General features: G+C 44.7%; 1 pseudogene; it reads left to right on the top strand.

The window, feature by feature from the left end:
• The first annotated feature begins 15020 nt into the window (after positions 1 to 15020).
• Positions 15021 to 16104, top strand: LOC129647160 (40S ribosomal protein S29-like; annotated as a pseudogene).
• The last annotated feature ends 1823 nt before the right edge of the window (positions 16105 to 17927 follow it).

The following is a 17927-nucleotide window of genomic DNA, read 5'->3' on the forward strand; positions in this document are numbered from 1 at the left end:
TTCTAAATCCAGCTTGAACATCTGGAAGTTCACGGTTCACGTACTGTTGAAGCCTGGCTTGGGGAATTTTAAGCGTTACTTTGTGTGAGATGAGTGCAATTGTGCAGTAGTTTGAACATTGTTTGGCATTGCCTTTCTTTGGAATTGGAATGAAAACTGACCTTTTCCAGTCCTGTGGCCACTGTTGAGTTTTCCAAATTTGCTGGCATATTGAGTGCAGCACTTTAACAGCATCATCTGTTAGAATTTGAAATAGCTCAACTGGAATTCCATCACCTCCACTAGCTTTGTTCATAGTGATGCTTCCTGAGGCCCACTTGACTTCACACTTCAAGATATCTATCTCAGGTGAGTGATCACACCATCGTGATTATCTGGGTCATGAAGATCTTTTTTGTACAGTTCTTCTGTGTATTCTTGCCACCTCTTCTTAATATCTTCTGCTTCTGTTAGGTCCATACCATTTCTGTCCTTTATTGAGCCCATCTTTGCATTAAATGTTCCCTTGGTATCTCTAGTTTTCTTGAAGAGATTTCTAGTCTTTCTCATTCTATTGTTTGCCTCTATTTCTTTGCATTGATCACTGAGGAAGGCTTTCTTATCTCTCCTTGCTATTCTTTGAAACTCTGCATTCAAATGAGTATATCTTTCCTTTTCTCCTTTGCCTTTCACTTCTCTTGGAGTACAAAAAAATTTCCTTTCATGTTATTCTTTAATAAACTCTGGGCAAGAAAAAGATCCACTAGGCTTGAGCCAAGGAACTATGCATTTGTGTGACATTTCTCAGCTGGGTGGAGCTTCCTTTCCTACTCTCATTGCCTGACTCACCAGCCTGCACAAAAGCCAACTGGCCCCCTAATCAGTCGGTCTGAGCTGAGGTCGGGGTCAGGGTCAGCACGTGCAGCCTCTGCAACAGGGCAGGCCTGCTGCACACCTGAACCAGTTCATAAGTCAGTCTTTGCAGTTGACAGAGCAGAGTTCACTCTGGCATTGCTGCTGTCTGGCTGAGTGACTTTGCTCCATTATCCAACTTCTCTCAGCCTCAATTTTTTCAGAAAATTGAGGTCTGGTGCAAGGACAAAGGAGCCTGACATGCTGCTGTCCATGGGGTCACAAAGAGTCGGACATGACTTAGCAACTGAACAACAAAGCAGAGATAGGAGGAAAGGATGGATAAGAGAGAGACTTGAGATGGAAGCATTTTGAAAGGAGACTAATGATGGGATGTAAAGGGTGCTGCACACAGCAAGAAGTCACATCAGAAGTGAGCCAGCAACCCTGCCCTCCACCTTCTCCACCACTTCCTTTCCTCTCCAGGCCCTGCCTCTCCAGTCTATTCCAGTACATTTCTTTCCTGTGCCTGGGGATCACCTGCCTTTGTACCACCAGGGGCTGCTTTCATTTTCTATTTATGTAATGATCGCTTCAGTGGGATATCTTTTAGCCAGATGCAAAAACAACACTGCCAATTCCTGTCTCCAAATACCTGGGACCCAGGGTCTCTTCCCCTCTGAAGTCCTCCAGATCAGATTCCCAGAATAAAACAGGAGTAGCATGGGGCCAGGGAAAGATCACTAGGCTAAAAATCTGAAAACCAATTATGTTATGACTTTGGATACATCCACTAAAGCATCTTAGCCAGGACTGTCTGCTGCAAAAGGATAAGGAGAAAGGGAGGGGAACGAGATGAGATCTGTGATATTATGAATTCTGAGAAAGAATAGGCTCTAAAACAGTTGCATTGATAAGGGTAATGGAGTGCCAAGACCTCTCTCCTGACTTATAAAATGTTTTGAAGGTTCATAGGAAGGAGATTTAGGAGGGAGGTGCTATAATGATCAAAGACTTTCATGGGTGAGGTGACATCTGAAGACACAAACAAACGAGCCTGGTGTGCTGCAGTCCATGGGATCACAAAGAGTCAGACACGTCTTAGCGACTGAACAACAACAAGGGCCCAGACCAGTCACAGTCCTGGCACAGTCCAGAAAGGCAATTGAAGAGAGCTTACTGGAGGGACCATTTGCAAAGGTCAGGGAAGGAACACCAGCAAGGAATAGTGACATACTCTGAGGCCAGTGCAGGAACATCAATAGTGGGTCTGAAAGAGCAAAGGGAGAGTATTTTCCAAGCAGGTGAGATCTGTAGCCACAGTAGTGTCTCAACAGAGCTCTGACTCTAGAGCAGGGAGGCAGCCACTGTCACCTGCTGACCAGTTGGGACTGAAACCCTGGAGTCTCAGTTATCCCCTTTGGATTTTGCTATCGTCCCCTTTGGGCAGGTCCCCTCCAGAAACCAGACTGCAAAGACTGCTGAATCTGCCCTCAGGGGTCAGCGGACTGGGAAAAAGTAAGGAGGATATTGGGGTTGGGGGAGAGTGAGAGAAGTTCAAATAAAGATTAACCGCCCAGACAACTCTTCAAGGATTTGCCATCTAGAGGGATAGCTCAATGTTAATCAACAGCCGCAGTGTTGAGTTGATTGGAGTGAGAGCTAATAGAGCCATAGCTAATATTTACCGAGTGTTCGGTGCCAGGCACTGCACCAAGGCTTCACACACACACCCAGGTTCCATCTTCACAGCCTTCCTACGACACCATCACTACAGTTCAACGTGTTTTGTAGAGGAAGCTTAGAGAAGTAAATAACACGCCCAGGTTCACACAGCCAGCAAAACAAGTGGATTCAAACATGAATCCAGATGGCATAACCCTAGAAATACTTGCCCTTTTAGCCAAAATGCTGTGCCCCTAGGTCAAGAACACATTTACTACCCACATCTGGGTATCATCTGGTTTGTGGGCCTTAAAATCTGCCAGCCAGAGAGAGGCTCAGATTTGGAAAGGACTTTTGCAGAGCATGTATCCCACTGAAGTTTACTGAGGGTATTAATACTTGGTGACTCATTTGATCTGTGTCTGTCCCAGGTTCTAACTGCTCTAGAGCATCATTTTTATAGTTTTACCCACTTTGCCTGCCCGCCGTGAAAGTTGTCTCCTGATATTAATAAGAAAATCGTACATTCTCTGACTCCACCCCTCTACCTGACCTTTCTTCCTAGCACTAGCTCCTGTCCCTGTTGTCCTCTCATCATCCTGCAAATCCCTATAGGACTGCTGCTGCTAAGTCGCTTCAGTCGTGTCCGACTCTGTGTGACCCCATAGACAGCAGCCCACCAGGCTACCCCGTCCCTGGGGGTAGCCTGGTATCCCTGGAGTGGGTTGCCATTTCCTTCTCCAATGCATGAAAGTGAAAAGTGAAAGTGAAGTCGCTCAGTCGTGTCCGACTCTTAGCGACCCCATGGACTGCAGCCCACCAGGCTCCTCCATCCATGGGATTTTCCAGGCAAGAGTACTGGAGTGGGGTGCCATTGGCTTCTCCGCCCTATAGGACTAAAGAAGTGAAAAATGTTTATCAGATACATCCTGCATTGAGCTTTCTTTCTGGTTCTGTTTTAACATAAAATTATTTGCCTCCAGCTTGTTCTTCATTCCCAGGTCCCCCAGCCATGTCACTGCCCTATCTCCAGTGACCCATGAAATATGGCCAACAAACCGGCTGAGCTCAAAGGCCTCATGGCAGGTGATATGCGTTCCCAGTAGGCAGTGCTGTGGCAAAAGTGACCAACTCAGGTGTGTGCAGGCTGATCTCTAGACTTCGCTTCTCTCCCTGAAAACATCGATATCTTACATCATAAATGTAGAGGAAAGGGGTTCACAGTCCAGAGTTCATCCCCATCACAGACAGTGTCACCATCGGGGCAGGGGCACTGTGATCAGACACATCTACCTGGAGTTCTCAGGGTGCCCTGCCAAAGGCAGATCCAGCCCGTGAGTATTCCCCAGCCTCTGCCTGTGATCCCGCCTGAGAGACCAGGCAGTGGACAATCCTGACTGGAGCCCGGGTCCAGCCTAGTTTCTGAATCACAAAGTGATTCAAAGACTGAGTCACCCTGAGGAGCAGAGAAATGTGAGTGCATGAGAGAATTGACAGTGGGGAGACAGCCAGCAGGTGTGAGCTGCAGGCTTCTGGAAGGCCCAGGCCCTCCGACTCCTCTCTCTACTCCTCTGTTCCTGCCTCCATGCTCAGCACAGGTATGGCCCACAGCAAACAGACAGTGCTCTCTGCTTAGAAACTCAAGCCAGCTTCCTTGCCTCCTAGGCCAGCTCCCCTCTGCCTGCTGCCTTGCTTGGATTCTCTGTTTCTCCCATTAAACCTCCAGGCAGAAAACTATATTCATTCTGCAAAATGGTTGCTGAGAGTCTCCTGTGTTTAAAGTTCCCTGATTTAGCAAATTGTAATACAAGTTATTTTACCTAGTGATCGTACCAATATAGAGAGATGAAAACATTTTAAGAGTTATGGACAAAAATAAAGCAGGGACTCAGATGTATCTGTTTTCCCAGACTCCTGAGGGAGAGGTGTGACCCAACTTAAGGTTGGCCCAGTGTCCTTCATTCCTACCTGTCTCCTCCTCTTCTCGCTCTTACTGGTTGGGAAGCAGCTCATTTGGCAGGGAGCAACCCTTGAGGTGACAGACTTTGCCGCCGAGGTCTGAAGGACAGTGAACTTCCTGGTTCCCTCTCCCTGCAAGTGAGACAGGAGCCCATGGACATCCAGCAGCAGCAGGAGCAGTCCTCTCGGGTCATGAGCTTGGACAAGGATGGGACCCATCTGCACCGCAAAGGGCAAGCCTGTAGCTCTCCCACTGGGAGATGCCAAGTCAGAGTCCCTGAGTGCTCACCATTTGCCCAGGGCTGGGACTTCTGTGAAGCCACCACTGCTGGGCAGAAGGATGCAGGTGAGGATGGCTTTTAAAGGGACAGAGGGAGGTACACGTGTGTAGTTCTCTGTCTTTCTTTTAGCCTCTTTGCAAATGGTCTGAATCATTTCTGGAAGTCCTCTTGATTTTTTTTTTTTTTTTTTTTTTTTTTTTGCTCTTGGTTTTTTTAAAAGCACACTTTGCAGTATTTCTTAGGAAATTATTTGTTTAACAAATATTTGCTGCCTCTGTGTAAACCATCCCTGACTGCTTTGTGCTCAACACTAGGGGAAAGAAAGAATGGCCAGGAAAATTTGTGAAAGACTTTCAGTGGTTAAAAAGGATGACTGGGTGTCTCTTCTAAGGAATACTAATCCTGTCTGGTAGTTCTCACGTTAGGGATCTCTGATTCCATAGGACAAAGCCATTGCTTATTTTTCTAGATCATTTAGAACTTTGTAGAGACAGATGTTAATTTATAGAACACTGAGAGTAATACAAATTGTTCCTGTCCTTAGTGATGCAAATGACTTCTCTCTGATAGAGAATATAAGATTTTGCAAATCAAATCCTCATTTAAACCACTTTTAACATTTTTACTGGTTTTCTTATTAAATAATAAGTTAAATAAATTATTTGCACAGTCTTTTTGTATATTTATCTTTTAAAAATTATCCTTTATTAAGACATACAGAATATTCATTGTAAAGCCATTACCAGTACAAAATAGCTAGGAAATGATACAAAACAGTCCACAATCTAGATGTAAATTTTCTGGAGAAAGGACAAATATATACAAATAAGGAAGTAGGTTTCTGTGAGAAGTAATGAGTAATCAAACAAAAAACCATGATGCTTTAGTCTCAGGAAAAATTGCCAGAACCTATTTTGTCAATAAAAATTCTACTGTATTAGGAAGGTTAACGACAACTGATTGTTCATTGTTTATTTAATCCTCACAACAATGACATTCATCAGATACTGGGAGGAAATTTGCTTATGGCATTGACCTTAGGCTGTTATATTTATATCAGTTATGACTCTATTCTGACTTGTATAGGTAGTTTTTATTTTATTAATTTAACTTTTCCTGCACATAAAATGTGTCGCTGAACTTGCAAAACCTCTTTGGAAAGGCTCTCTAGTTACGTGGAATCCTTTTGCTGATAGAGAAATAAAAGGTTTACACACTCTTTTTTTTTTTTTGACTCAGTGTATTTATTGGGCTTCCTGGTAGCTCAGTGGTAAAGAACCTACCTGCCAATGCAGAAGATGCAGGTTCCATCCATGGATGGGGAAGATCCCCTGGAGAAGGAAATGGCAGCCCACTCCAGTATTTTTGCCTAGGCAATCCCATGGACAGAGGAGCCTTGTGGGCTACAGCCCATGGGGTCTCAAAAGAGTCAGACATGACTTAGCAACTAGACAACAACTAAATGAATAGCATGGCCTGGTGCTAAGGGATATTTAAAAGAAACACATGCATAAAAGTTCATATATATAGCCAGGTTCTCTTCTTGCAGCTTGCTTGTTGATCTGGTGGTACTGATAGCACAGGTAATATTATTGAACTCTCCCCATTATAGTGGAGACAGAGGGACACAGGATGGCTTGGCTGAAATTACGAGTCTGCAGTGGAGGTGGGACTAGTACTCAGGGCTTCTAATTCCCAGCATCATCCACTTCCCTACCAAAAATACACTTCTCTTAACAATTGCAAGTAAAGTCAGGGGCTCCCACATTCCTCCCACGTTCAGGGTGATTTTCACTGGAAGGCATCTCTTCTCACGATTTGAGGAAAAGGGGGCAATTTCCACCCCTACCTCCTAATCCCAGTCTTAGTTCCATATTTCAGGAGTGATTTGGACCTCCTTAATTTAACACTTAAAGAATCTGCCTGAAGTGCAGGAGAGCTGGGTTTGATCCCTGGGTTGGGAAGATCCCCTGGAGAAGGGAAACACTACCCACTCCAGTATTCTTGCCTGGAGAATTCCATGGTTAGAGGAGCCTGGCGAGCTATAGTCCATGGAATTGCAAAGACACAGACATGACTGAGCAACTAACACACACACACACACCCAGAGCCTTTATACTTACTTGTCGTTCCATGCTGTCTCTCAAAGTATCTTGGTTTCCCAGTCATCCTTTGGGAGAGAATGGGGCAGAGCTGGAGTCACTCATTCTCCCAGCCAGGCCCCTCTGCTACTGGTCTGACCCAGGCATCTCAGGGAGTCCTCCAGCATCCTCTGTGTTCCCCAGCACCCCCAGGCCTTGGCCCTTTCCTTCTTTTTGCTGCAGAAATAATGCCCAGCACTTCCGGTTCAGGCACTGCCTTTCTGAAGGACTTTCCTTGGGCAACAGCTCAGACCTCACTCCTGCTTCTTCTGGGACTTTTCCTGCTGGCTGCTCTTGGTTTCATCTGGAAACTTCGCCGAGAGAAAGATCGAGAATGCTGGACCAAAGGTAAAGGAATCAGAAGACTGAGGCAGTGAGGTCCAAAGAAGACTACGGAAAAGGGATTGGACAGAGGGGAAAGGGGAGGACCAGGACTAAGAGGGCGAAGGGGATTTGAAGTTGAGGTTTTTACATTCAGTCTTTCCTCCCTCAATACCAGCACCCCCACCTCTTTACTTCCCCGATCCTGGGACCCTGACTGTGCCCTGGTTTTTCTAGTTTGGGGACAGCTCAACGGACTCACTGCACACATGATGCAGGAAAGGGTCTCCCACAGACCCTTTCCATGTAAACCTGGCCCTTCTCCTATGAACTGTACTGATTCATTTCTTGTCTTTTTGCAGAGCAACTCCAAAGAGAGCTCCGTAAGTTCCATACTTCCTCCTCCCACGTGTACAATTTGAGACCCTCTCATGTGTCATTGATCTCATGAAGTTTCTTTGTTCTACTTTAGGCTGGAGAAAAGCCCAGAAAGTGGACGGTGAGTAAATTGAAATTTTTGTTTTTCATCTAACACTTTATCTGCTTCATTCAATAAGTGCCTTTCTCCTGATTCTTTCCTCTGAAGCCTTGCTCATTCTTGCACCATCTGGACTTAAGCCGATAACCCCAGTAGCTCTGTTGATATGTCATGGATGCCCCAAAGATTTTTCAAACCTATTGCCAACACTGAACTCCATTCCCTTTGTTGTCAACCTGCCCTTCCTCCTCCCCTCCCCTCACCATCCAATGCTACCACCATCCACCCAAGGGGGCTCCTTTCTCTCCTTCCCTCAGGGCAAGTCCATTTACTGCTTAGCCCAGGACCCCTACTCAGGCATAGAATACCTCCCCCAATCTTTCTTTCTTCTTTTGTCAAAGATCCCTGGGAGTAGATTATCAAGACCCTTCTCTCAACAGCAAGCTGCTTCTGTTCCCTCAAGAGCTACTGCTGCCCTTTTCCTTTTAAGACTTAGTTCCTAAATAAATGTTAGGAAACAGACCCAAAAAAATCTAAAAAAACAACCAGCATAAACAAGACCTTGCCTGTGAAAAGTTTTCCATAGTTTAGAGTTTCAAAGTAAGCTTGCTAAGATAGAAATCTGATTACATTCCTCTTATGCCCCAAATCATCTGTGGCTTCCCATTGCCTTCTGCCGTCTTACTGGGGTGGATATTTGTAAATTCTAAAAGGATTTTCAAATTTCTAAGAAAAATTGTCTTAATGTCAATTTTTGTCAAAACTAACACAACCTAAGCAGATTCTACATCACCTGCGTAATATCCATTTTTTTGTTGTTGTTCATCAATTATTGTGTGAATGGTTCTAGTTTCTAAGCTAACTGCTGTGTTCATAATTGCATTAGTGACAAAGGAACTGTCTAAAGACAGATTTTAACTTTCATTGCTACATTTTTTAATTGGCTCCCTCAGGACTTTGAAGATTTATTTTCAGAGGAAATTAATTTGTGTCTAATCAAGGTTTTTACATAACTCAATTGAAGAAACACTACATTAAAAGGTAAAGTCCAATCTGCAATTTTTATCCCCACAATGCAGTCAGCCTTAATGGTCCAGTCTGATTTCTGTTCCATCCCTGGACACTCCCTGACACGCGCCACCCCACACTGGACTGACCACACCACCAGCGGTGCCCTGCATGTATCATTCATTTTCCCACTTCTGTGCCCATTTCCTCTGTCTTTCATCACATCTGTTGACCCTGTTTGTTCTACTCAGTCAGACAAACTGGGATAGGCTCCTTAACCTCTTTGAAGTTCTACTTTTCCCACCTAGAAATTGATTTAATTGCAACTACTACTTTGAGCAGATGTTAGGAAATGAGATAAAGGTGGGGACACCTAGTAGAGTTGTAGCACATAGCTAAGTTCAGTGAGCATTAGCTTTGATCCTTCATCACCGCATCCTTTTCCCACACCTCTAAAGGTGATGCAACCCCCCACCTCAGAGAAAAAAGAGAAGGCAGAGGGGCAAACTTCCTGCCCTGCCACCTGCACCTGCCCTTTCGGATCTGTAGGCTCCGACTTCAACAGAGCAGGCATCTTTTTCCCTTTCTGAGGCTATTTCTTCATTCTTGTCCTGGATCACTCACTCTCCAGCTTCCCTCATGGATTCTCTATTCATTTCATTCACTCATTCACCAGCTCAACAAAGATCCACAACTATTAACTATGTTACTAGTAACTAGTAACTAAGTTACTCTTCTAAGTGCCCTAGGCACAGAAATGAACACAACAGAAATATCCCATTCACAAAGAATCTACCTTCTAGTGGAAGAAGGTAGAAAAAAAAATGAAATAGTATAATATACAGTTTGGCACATGATAATAAGCACTCAGGAGATAACAGAATATTGCATTGGAAGGTGCAGTTTAAAATAAGGTGGTTAATTGTACACCTGTAACAAAATATTGTACATCAACTATACTTCAATTTAAAAAATTATAATAAAATAGAGTGATGGTGAAGTAGACGAGCAAGCCACAGGAATAGCCAAGGGAAAAGCATTCTAAGTAGAGAGAACCACAGTGCCAAAGCCCAGAGTCAGAAACACACTAGTTTGTTTGAAGAGTAGCAAAGGGGCCGGTGTTGCTAGAAGGCAGGGAGTGATCAGGAGAATCGGAGCAGGTAGAATCAGAGGGGTTTGGAGGGTCAGATCACACAGCCTTGAAAGTCATCCATGCTGGCTTTGGCTTTGCTTCTAGAAAGGAGCCACTGGTGGGTTTTGAGCAGAAGGGGAACTGAACCTGACTTATGTTTTGAGAAGTTACTTTAGATGCTACAGTGAGATTGACTTGGTGGTGCTAGAGGTAAAGAACGCACCTGCCAATACAGGTGGAGAAGGCAATGGCATCCCACTCCAGTACTCTTGCCTGGAAAATCCCATGGATGGAGGAGCCTGGTAGGCTGCAGTCCATGGTGTAGCTAAGAGTCGGACACGACTGAGTGACTTCACTTTGACTTTTCACTTTCATGCATTGGAGAAGGAAATGGCAACCCACTCCAGTGTTCTTGCCTGGAGAATCCCAGGGACAGAGGACCCTGGTGGGCTGCCGTCTATGGGGTCGCACAGAGTCAGACATGACTGAAGCCACTTAGCAGCCAATACAGGAGACATAAGAGACGCAGGTTCAATCCCTGGGTCGGGAAGATCCCTGGAGGAGGAAATGCAACCCACACCAGAATTCTGGCCTGGGGAATCCCATGGACAGAGAAGCCTGTCAGGCTACTGTCCATAGGATTGCAGAGAGTTGGACACGACTGGACCAGCTGGGAGCTACCGCAGACATCAAGGGGAGAGATGAGGATGGTTTTTACCAAGGAGGAGTGCTGGAAGTGGTGAGAGGGGCTTCAGTGCTGGATTTATTTTTAAAACAGAGTAAAAATACCCTTGTTGATAGTGTAGTGCAAAAGTGAAGGAGTGGATCAAGGATGACTCCACGGTGTTTAGGCCTAAGAACTATAAAAATGGAATTGCCATTTTTCTGCAACGGGGAAGCCAAAAGAAAACAAGGTAGTCAGGGCAAGGGGAGGGGGTAGCACAGAGTCAGAATGCTGAAGAGAGTGTTAATGATCCAAGTGAAGATGCAGAATAGGCAGTTGGATAATCAAGTGTGTAGTCCATACAGGAGGTCAGGGCTAGAAATATAAGCTATTTTTTCTTCTCCTCTGTATCTTTTTCTTTCTTCTTCTTTTTTTTTTTTGTGACCTTTCATAATTCAAAATGCCTTTTTTAGATTAAAAAATTTTATTAATTAGAGTATAATATAGTTACAATTAGACTTCCCTGGTGGCTTAGATGTTAAAGCCTCTGCCTACAATGCGGGAGACCTGGGTTCAATCCCTGGGTCGGGAAGATCTCCTGGAGAAGGAAATGACAACCCACTCCAGTATTCTTGCCTGGAAAATCCCATGGATGGTGGAACCTGGTAGGCTACAGTCCATGGGGTCACAAAGAGTCAGACACGACTGAGCAACTTCACTTCACTCAAACTATGGTGGAGGTAATGAAGTTAATTGTGACCTCCCTCATACTTACAATATTGTGTTAGTTTCAGGTGTTCAGCATGGTGATTCAGTATTTTTGCAGGTGTTAGTCTATAAGTAGCAAGTGTTAGTCTGATCTTCATCCTACAGATGTAGAAATGGAGACTGAATAGTTAATTAAACTGGCTTTGGGTTTCATGGCTAATGAGTTGTGGCTAATAACACATTGGGATCAAGGCAAGAGCTGTGAGCTAATAGCGAATATAGTGCCCAGAGCACACGGGCAGCTCCCCCAGGTGAGGGTACAAAAATAAATAAATAAATAAGTGTGTGGGACTCCCTAATCACAGCAAAAGGTTGCATATTAACTATGAAAAAGGCATGTTTCCTGCAGAGACTAGCTAAATAAGAGACAGATTTCCAGGCAGCAGCAGCAGCAGCAGCAGCCATCCTTACTCCATGCAGGACAGTGTATGGAGGTCATGGAAAAGATGCAGGAGATGGGGTCAGGTGCCTGACTGTGAGAATGACTAACGCATGATCACAGTGAAGAAAGGAGTGAATCCCTCAGAGTTCTGTCCTATGTCCAGGACCATGTCCCCTGTGATGGCAGCCTTCTCATGTTTGCATAAGCTGATGCCTTTCAGCTACTGAAGCACAAAGCCGTCCAGTATGGGGAATGTAGAGAGATGAGTAAAGAGCTCCCGGTGGAGTTGGAGCCTGTGCTTAGGAACCAAGAAGGGAAAACAGAAGAGTACATTTTGACTGGCCTCTTTCCTCCTAGACATTTTCTCTTTTAGGAACATGAGCCCAGGAAGGAGCCCAGACAAATTCTGGAGATGAGTGATGAGGGTGCCAAGGAGGGAAGGAAAGGCAACCAGAGCACAGAAAGGGCCAAGAAATATATGGCTCTCGCCAGGGAGCACTCACCTCTCTTTTTTCTATTGCAGATTGGAAAAAAGCTCGGTCCTATGCTGGTGAGTGACTGTCTAATTCTTATGGTCTCAGGCCCAGGACTCCATAAAAGAAGATCTTAGTGGTCTTTCTCCATCTTCCAGCCCCAAATAGTGGCCTGGCTGGGCAGGCAATGAACTGAGACCCAGGGAGGATCCAAGTAACATCAAGATCAAGTACTACCAAGTTTCAGTTCAGCACCTGCACCTTTTTCCTTTCCAGAAGTTTATACCATTTTTTTTTCTTTTCTTTTCCTTCTTAAAGGGCTCCTCATCTACTTCCTCTCTTGAGTTTCTCTACTACTCATGGCAACCCACTCCAGTAATCTTGCCTGGAGAATTCCATGGACAGAGGAGTCTGGCAGGCTACAGTCCATGGAGTGGCAAAGAGTCAGGCATGACTGAGCAACTATCACTCAATATCTTCAGCATCATGGACCTAAGGGTACAACTAGAAAGGTTTCATTCAAATGACATTCAGTCTCTAGTGGGTTCTGTGCATCTTAGAGGAGATGTGGCGACTCTGTCCACCTAGCTTCTCTCCCCTCAGAGCATCTCATTAGGGAAACACAACAACAGTATATTACTTCATCTCTTCAGTGTTCAGGACAGATCAAATGGGGATGTAGGAGCTTTGCTAGATTTTGACCTAGGGCCTCACTCTCCTCTACATTTAGCTGGCAAATGGCAGAAAAAGGAATGCAAATATTGTGTAAAGGTTTTCTTATTGGTGAGGCCTGGAAGCAGCCAACTCTTCTGCTGGATATCCAAGAGGGACTAGAAAATGTCATCTCGCTATGTACCCAGGAGGAAAAGGAACCAATGTTTGATGAACCCATAAAAGTTTCTCCCATATGACACTTCTAACCTGTGAGATTCAGGGACAGTCTATTAAAGATGGGTATGCATTTGCTCCAGATGTTTTACACAGTTGGCCAAAAATCTCTGGCCAGATAATTCTCCGTGAAATGTCCTGGGGTTTCAGGTTGGTAGAGAGGTGTGGCTAGAGGCTGTCCAAGGACCTTCCCCAGCCCTTTATTCTGCAAACATTATTGAGCACCAATTGTGAAGCAGAGTCTGACAATGCTAGACAGTAAGAATACAAAGATGAACAAATATAGTCTTTACTTTTTGGGGTCCTGGTCTAGTAGAGGACAGAAATATGAAATAAACAATAATAGTGCGATGACATGAGAGGGGGTGTACAAAATGCTGTGGGGGATGAGAGGATTGCCGGGGGCGGGGGGGGGGGGGCGGGCTGTGATTAGCCACCCCTGCTCCCAGGGACCTGGAACCTCTGGATTATCTCCTCCTTGTAAGTCTCTGAACTCTCCTAAGCTCTTTGAAGTATGATCCTAAAGACATCTGGGGAAATGTTTATCACTCCAGCTCTTTTGTGGAGAAAGGAAGGCAACTTCATGGGTTAGGAATGGCTTCTTTTTTCCCCACTTCCCAGTCACTGAGGGCCCTGGGATACCGGAGTTGACAGGACTTCTGTTCTCTCTCATGCTTTCCACAGCTCATGTGACTCTGGATCCAAATACTGCCTTCTTTGAACTCTTTCTGTCTGAAGATCACCGAAGTGTGAAGCGGAGAAACTTGTGGCAGAATCTTCCTGAAAAACCTGAGAGGTTTTCTTTTGACCCTTGTGTGCTGGGCCACAGGTCCTTCTCTTCGGGGAGACATTACTGGGAGGTGGAAGTGGGCGACAGGACTTACTGGGAGCTGGGGGTTTGTGAGGAAAACGTGGATAGGGCTTGGGGGATCGCAGAGTCACCTCAGAATGGATTCTGGGCTGTGGAACTCTACGCTAATAAGTACCAGGCCCTCACCTCCCCTCGGACTGCTCTCCCCCTGAGTGAGCCCCCCAGCCGGGTGGGGGTCTTCTTGGACTATGAAGCTGGGCATGTCTCCTTCTATAGTGTGGCTGATGGGTCCCACATCTACACTTTCCCCCAGGCCTCCTTCTCTGGGCCTCTTCGGCCTTTCTTCTGCCTCTGGTTCTATCACCCAACCCCTCTGACCATCTGCCACTGAGCCCATCTGTCCCCACCCTTTCCCTCAGTTGAATGCACAAGGATGAACCCATCATTGGGACTGAGAAGTCACATTTCTGGGGACAATGCCTCCAAGACTCCAGCTGAGCCAGCACTGAAGGCTGAGCCCCTCTGACCTTTTCTGCAGGTAAAGACTGGAGACAGTTTATAATTCTCCAGACCTGAGTGGTACAGAGGCCAAAAAGGACAATGTAACCCCATAGAATGTTGTCAAGAAAGTCTGGTATTGCCATCCTAGCTGGAAACTGAAAAAGGAACCTTTAGAGAAACCAGAGACAAGATATGGATGGAAAGACTACCTGGGTGGAGTGTGATCTCTGGTCTTGAGCTCCTTGTCTTTAATGTCTGCATAATAGAACAGCTGGAAGCTGAATCTGGATGGCACTTGGCTGTTTTCACCCTCTTTTCATACAAAGACTTTATTTCATTTTGACCCACGTACAACCTGGGGAGAGACTAAATAAAGTTCACAGAGAAAACTCACTTCTCCAGATCACTCTGTTGGTCTGGGACTTGATGGCACATTCAACATTCTTACATCTACTGCCAATCATAGTGCCTCCAAGAGTCCAATCATTCCTTATAAAGCAATTGCAATGACCCATTCAATGACACTTTCCACCCCAGATCCAAGATTTACTTTTCCAGTTTGTGAATTTGTTTACTGCTCCCTAATTATCTTCCTACCTTTAGACTATTTTACGTCATCAACAGTTAAGTGCATATTAATTTTTCTTCTTTGCTTATGCAAACACACACACACACAGTTTTTCTAATGAAAATTGGGCTTTGTTATATAATTGTCCCATGACGTGCTTCTCTTACTTAATACCAAGTCTTGGTGGCTCAGATGGTAAAGTATCTGCCTGCAATGCAGGAGACCTGGGGTTCAATTTCTGGGTTGGGAAGATCCCTTGGAGAACAGAATAGCAACCCACTCCAGTATTCTTGCCTGGAGAATCCCCATGGACAGAGGAGCCTGGCGGGCTACAGTCCATGGGGTCGCAAAGAGTCAGACAGGACTGAGTGACTAACACAAATCTTAAATACTAATCTTTCATTATTTGCAATCAAGATAGTTTTGTTTCTTCCCTATTACAAATAATGCTACTATAAATATCTTTGTATGTAAATCAATAAAAGTATTCTCAATAAAAGTGTGTTAAATCAATGAATTCTTTCTTGCTCCATTTCATATGTATTTCTCTCTCAAGACTTTATGTAAAGGTCTGGATAATAAGTAGATCTGGTGCCTATTTCTCTGGAAACTGTAAAGTTAAGAGGACAAAATGTTATGCCTAGAAACCCTTTCTCCAGGGTCTATGCTGAAACTCAAGGCTGCTTCTCTGTGTCAGAGTAGTTTGGACCCTCCAGACAAGAGGGGACTATTTCATTCTTACTGATATGATTTCCAGCAGCAAAACTTTTTGATAGATGATGAATTTTAAAAATGAAATTTCCCAGTGAGTTAGGAAGCAGGAAGCACTCTGAGAAAGTGGTTGATATGCCCCTTTGCAGTTGTTTTATGATCTTGGGAGAAACACTACTTCCTGTTAACTGTCTGTTTTCCCAGCCTGATGACTTGGAGGGCAGATTTTTAAGTCCCTTGGACTCTCTTATCTATAAGAACGGACTCATTGTACTACTCCCCCAAACTGGGTTTGAATACTAAGAAGCAGGGAACTTTTGCCTCATTGCAAATAAGAAAGCAAGAAGGGTCACCACCAGATCTACTGGAACCATCTGAGAAAATTTGGCAAAAGCTGTCTTGTTATATCTGCTCAAACCCACACAGTCTGATCCAGAAATATTGCCTCAATATGTGCCTCTAATGTTCTATCAGGATGCAAGGTATGTAGGCTTCATTAAGCTGGACTCTTCATTAAGCTGAACTTCCTTGAATGGGTCATCTAAGACATCATACCTTGTTGTAGCCACGTGTTCTGGGAAACAAACTCACTCAGAAGGACAATGCAGATAGTGGAGTGCAGTTTATTACACTATTACACCAAGGCCAAGGACCCTGACCAGTTTTTCTGAAAACCTTATATACCCTAAGTGTATGTGCCAAACCCACCTCCCCAAATTCCCTAAAACTAGTCTGAACAAAAAGATACAATCAAAGTTATCCCGTGATTCATGTGCCTTAAGCCTAGGTAATTAACAGGGGACAATTATCAATAGACCTGTGGTCATACCCCAATAAGCATAATAGAATTTATGATTCTATTCTGTTACACAGATAATTAGGGTATTCTTTTAGACAGCAGAGAGTCTAGGTACGAGCCCTGGGGCTCTTCCATCCAGGGGCCCTGGTTTTCCAGTTGGTATGTCGTTTCCATAGATATTGGGCATAGAGCTCAAAGTCCACTGTCCGGCCCAAGATGGAGTCCTGCTTTCAAGATGGAGCCTGTTCTGTCTGTTTCCTCCTTCATCCCCCACTCTTGATGCTCTTAACTCATAGTATGAGCATCATTCATAGGGATATATTGCACCCTGACTCTCCGACCTCTAATTTGGGAGAACAATATCAACCTTTGGGTTACAAAGTTCATAATACATTGTAAAATAAAGGGTCCACAAAGCAGAACTATCAAGACAACTATAACAATGGTAAATATAGTTTTCCACCAATCACCCTTCACCCAAGATAGGACCGAAGTCCAAAAAGGAAGATTATCATCAGACATAACTTTTACCTGACTTTTCATGTCATCTAGGGTGGCTGATACATAGCCAGATAAATCAGGAATATATACACAACATTCAACTTTAATTATAGCACAGGTCCCTCTTTGTACTGAAACTATGGTTAGTCTCAAGATGATACAAGCAAGTCCTTGTAGCAGCAGTTGATTATAGAGCTTCATCTCTTTTTCTTCTTTATGATGATCTTGGTTTCACAGGGATCAGTGGGGTCCTTTTGTGTAGTCCGCTTGGCATCCTCCGGGTCTCGTGGTATGCTCTCTTCACCCTCATGTGGAGGATCCAGCGAGTGACACCTGCAGTAGGGCTGCTTAGAACAACAGTTACATGGACCCTTCTAATGTGGGGCCAAGGAGTGTATTTGCAGTCTTTGACCGCACCTGATCCCCGGGTACAAATTAGTGAATCTGTTCCCCAAGGGGGAATGGCACCCTTTCTTGTACAGACTTAGTTACCTGATTTATTACCTTACCCAGTTGTTCCATCTGCTGGGAAATCTCATCTCCCCTTACCTGAGGCAAATTTGTTGACACCTGTTTTATTATGGGAGGGGGCCTCCCATACACAATTTTGTATGGAGAAGAGCCATGGGACTGTGGGGTCATCCTGAGTCTGAGCAGAGCTGTGAGAAACAAGTCCACCCAGAAACAGTCAGTCTCTAAGATCCACTTGGAGAGTGTTTCTTTAAGTGTCCGGTTGGTTCCTTGCACCATCTCAGAACTCTGGGGCCTATACGTTGTATGTAATTTCCACTTGATGTTAAAAATTTTACTTACTTGTTATACTAAATCAGCTACAAAAGTTGGGCCATTGTCTGATCCAACGCTGGTCAGTTCAGTTCAGTCCAGTCACTCAGTCATGTCCAACTCTTTGCGACCCCATGAATCACAGCACGCCAGGCCTCCCTGTCCTCCCCAAGTTCACTCAGACTCATGTCCATCGAGTCAGTGATGCCATCCAGCCATATCATCCTCTGTCGTCCCCTCTTCCTCCTGCCCCCAATCCCTC

The sequence above is a fragment of the Bubalus kerabau genome, chromosome 3 (genome assembly GCF_029407905.1).
Source record: "Bubalus kerabau isolate K-KA32 ecotype Philippines breed swamp buffalo chromosome 3, PCC_UOA_SB_1v2, whole genome shotgun sequence".
Taxonomy (NCBI): domain Eukaryota; kingdom Metazoa; phylum Chordata; class Mammalia; order Artiodactyla; family Bovidae; genus Bubalus; species Bubalus kerabau.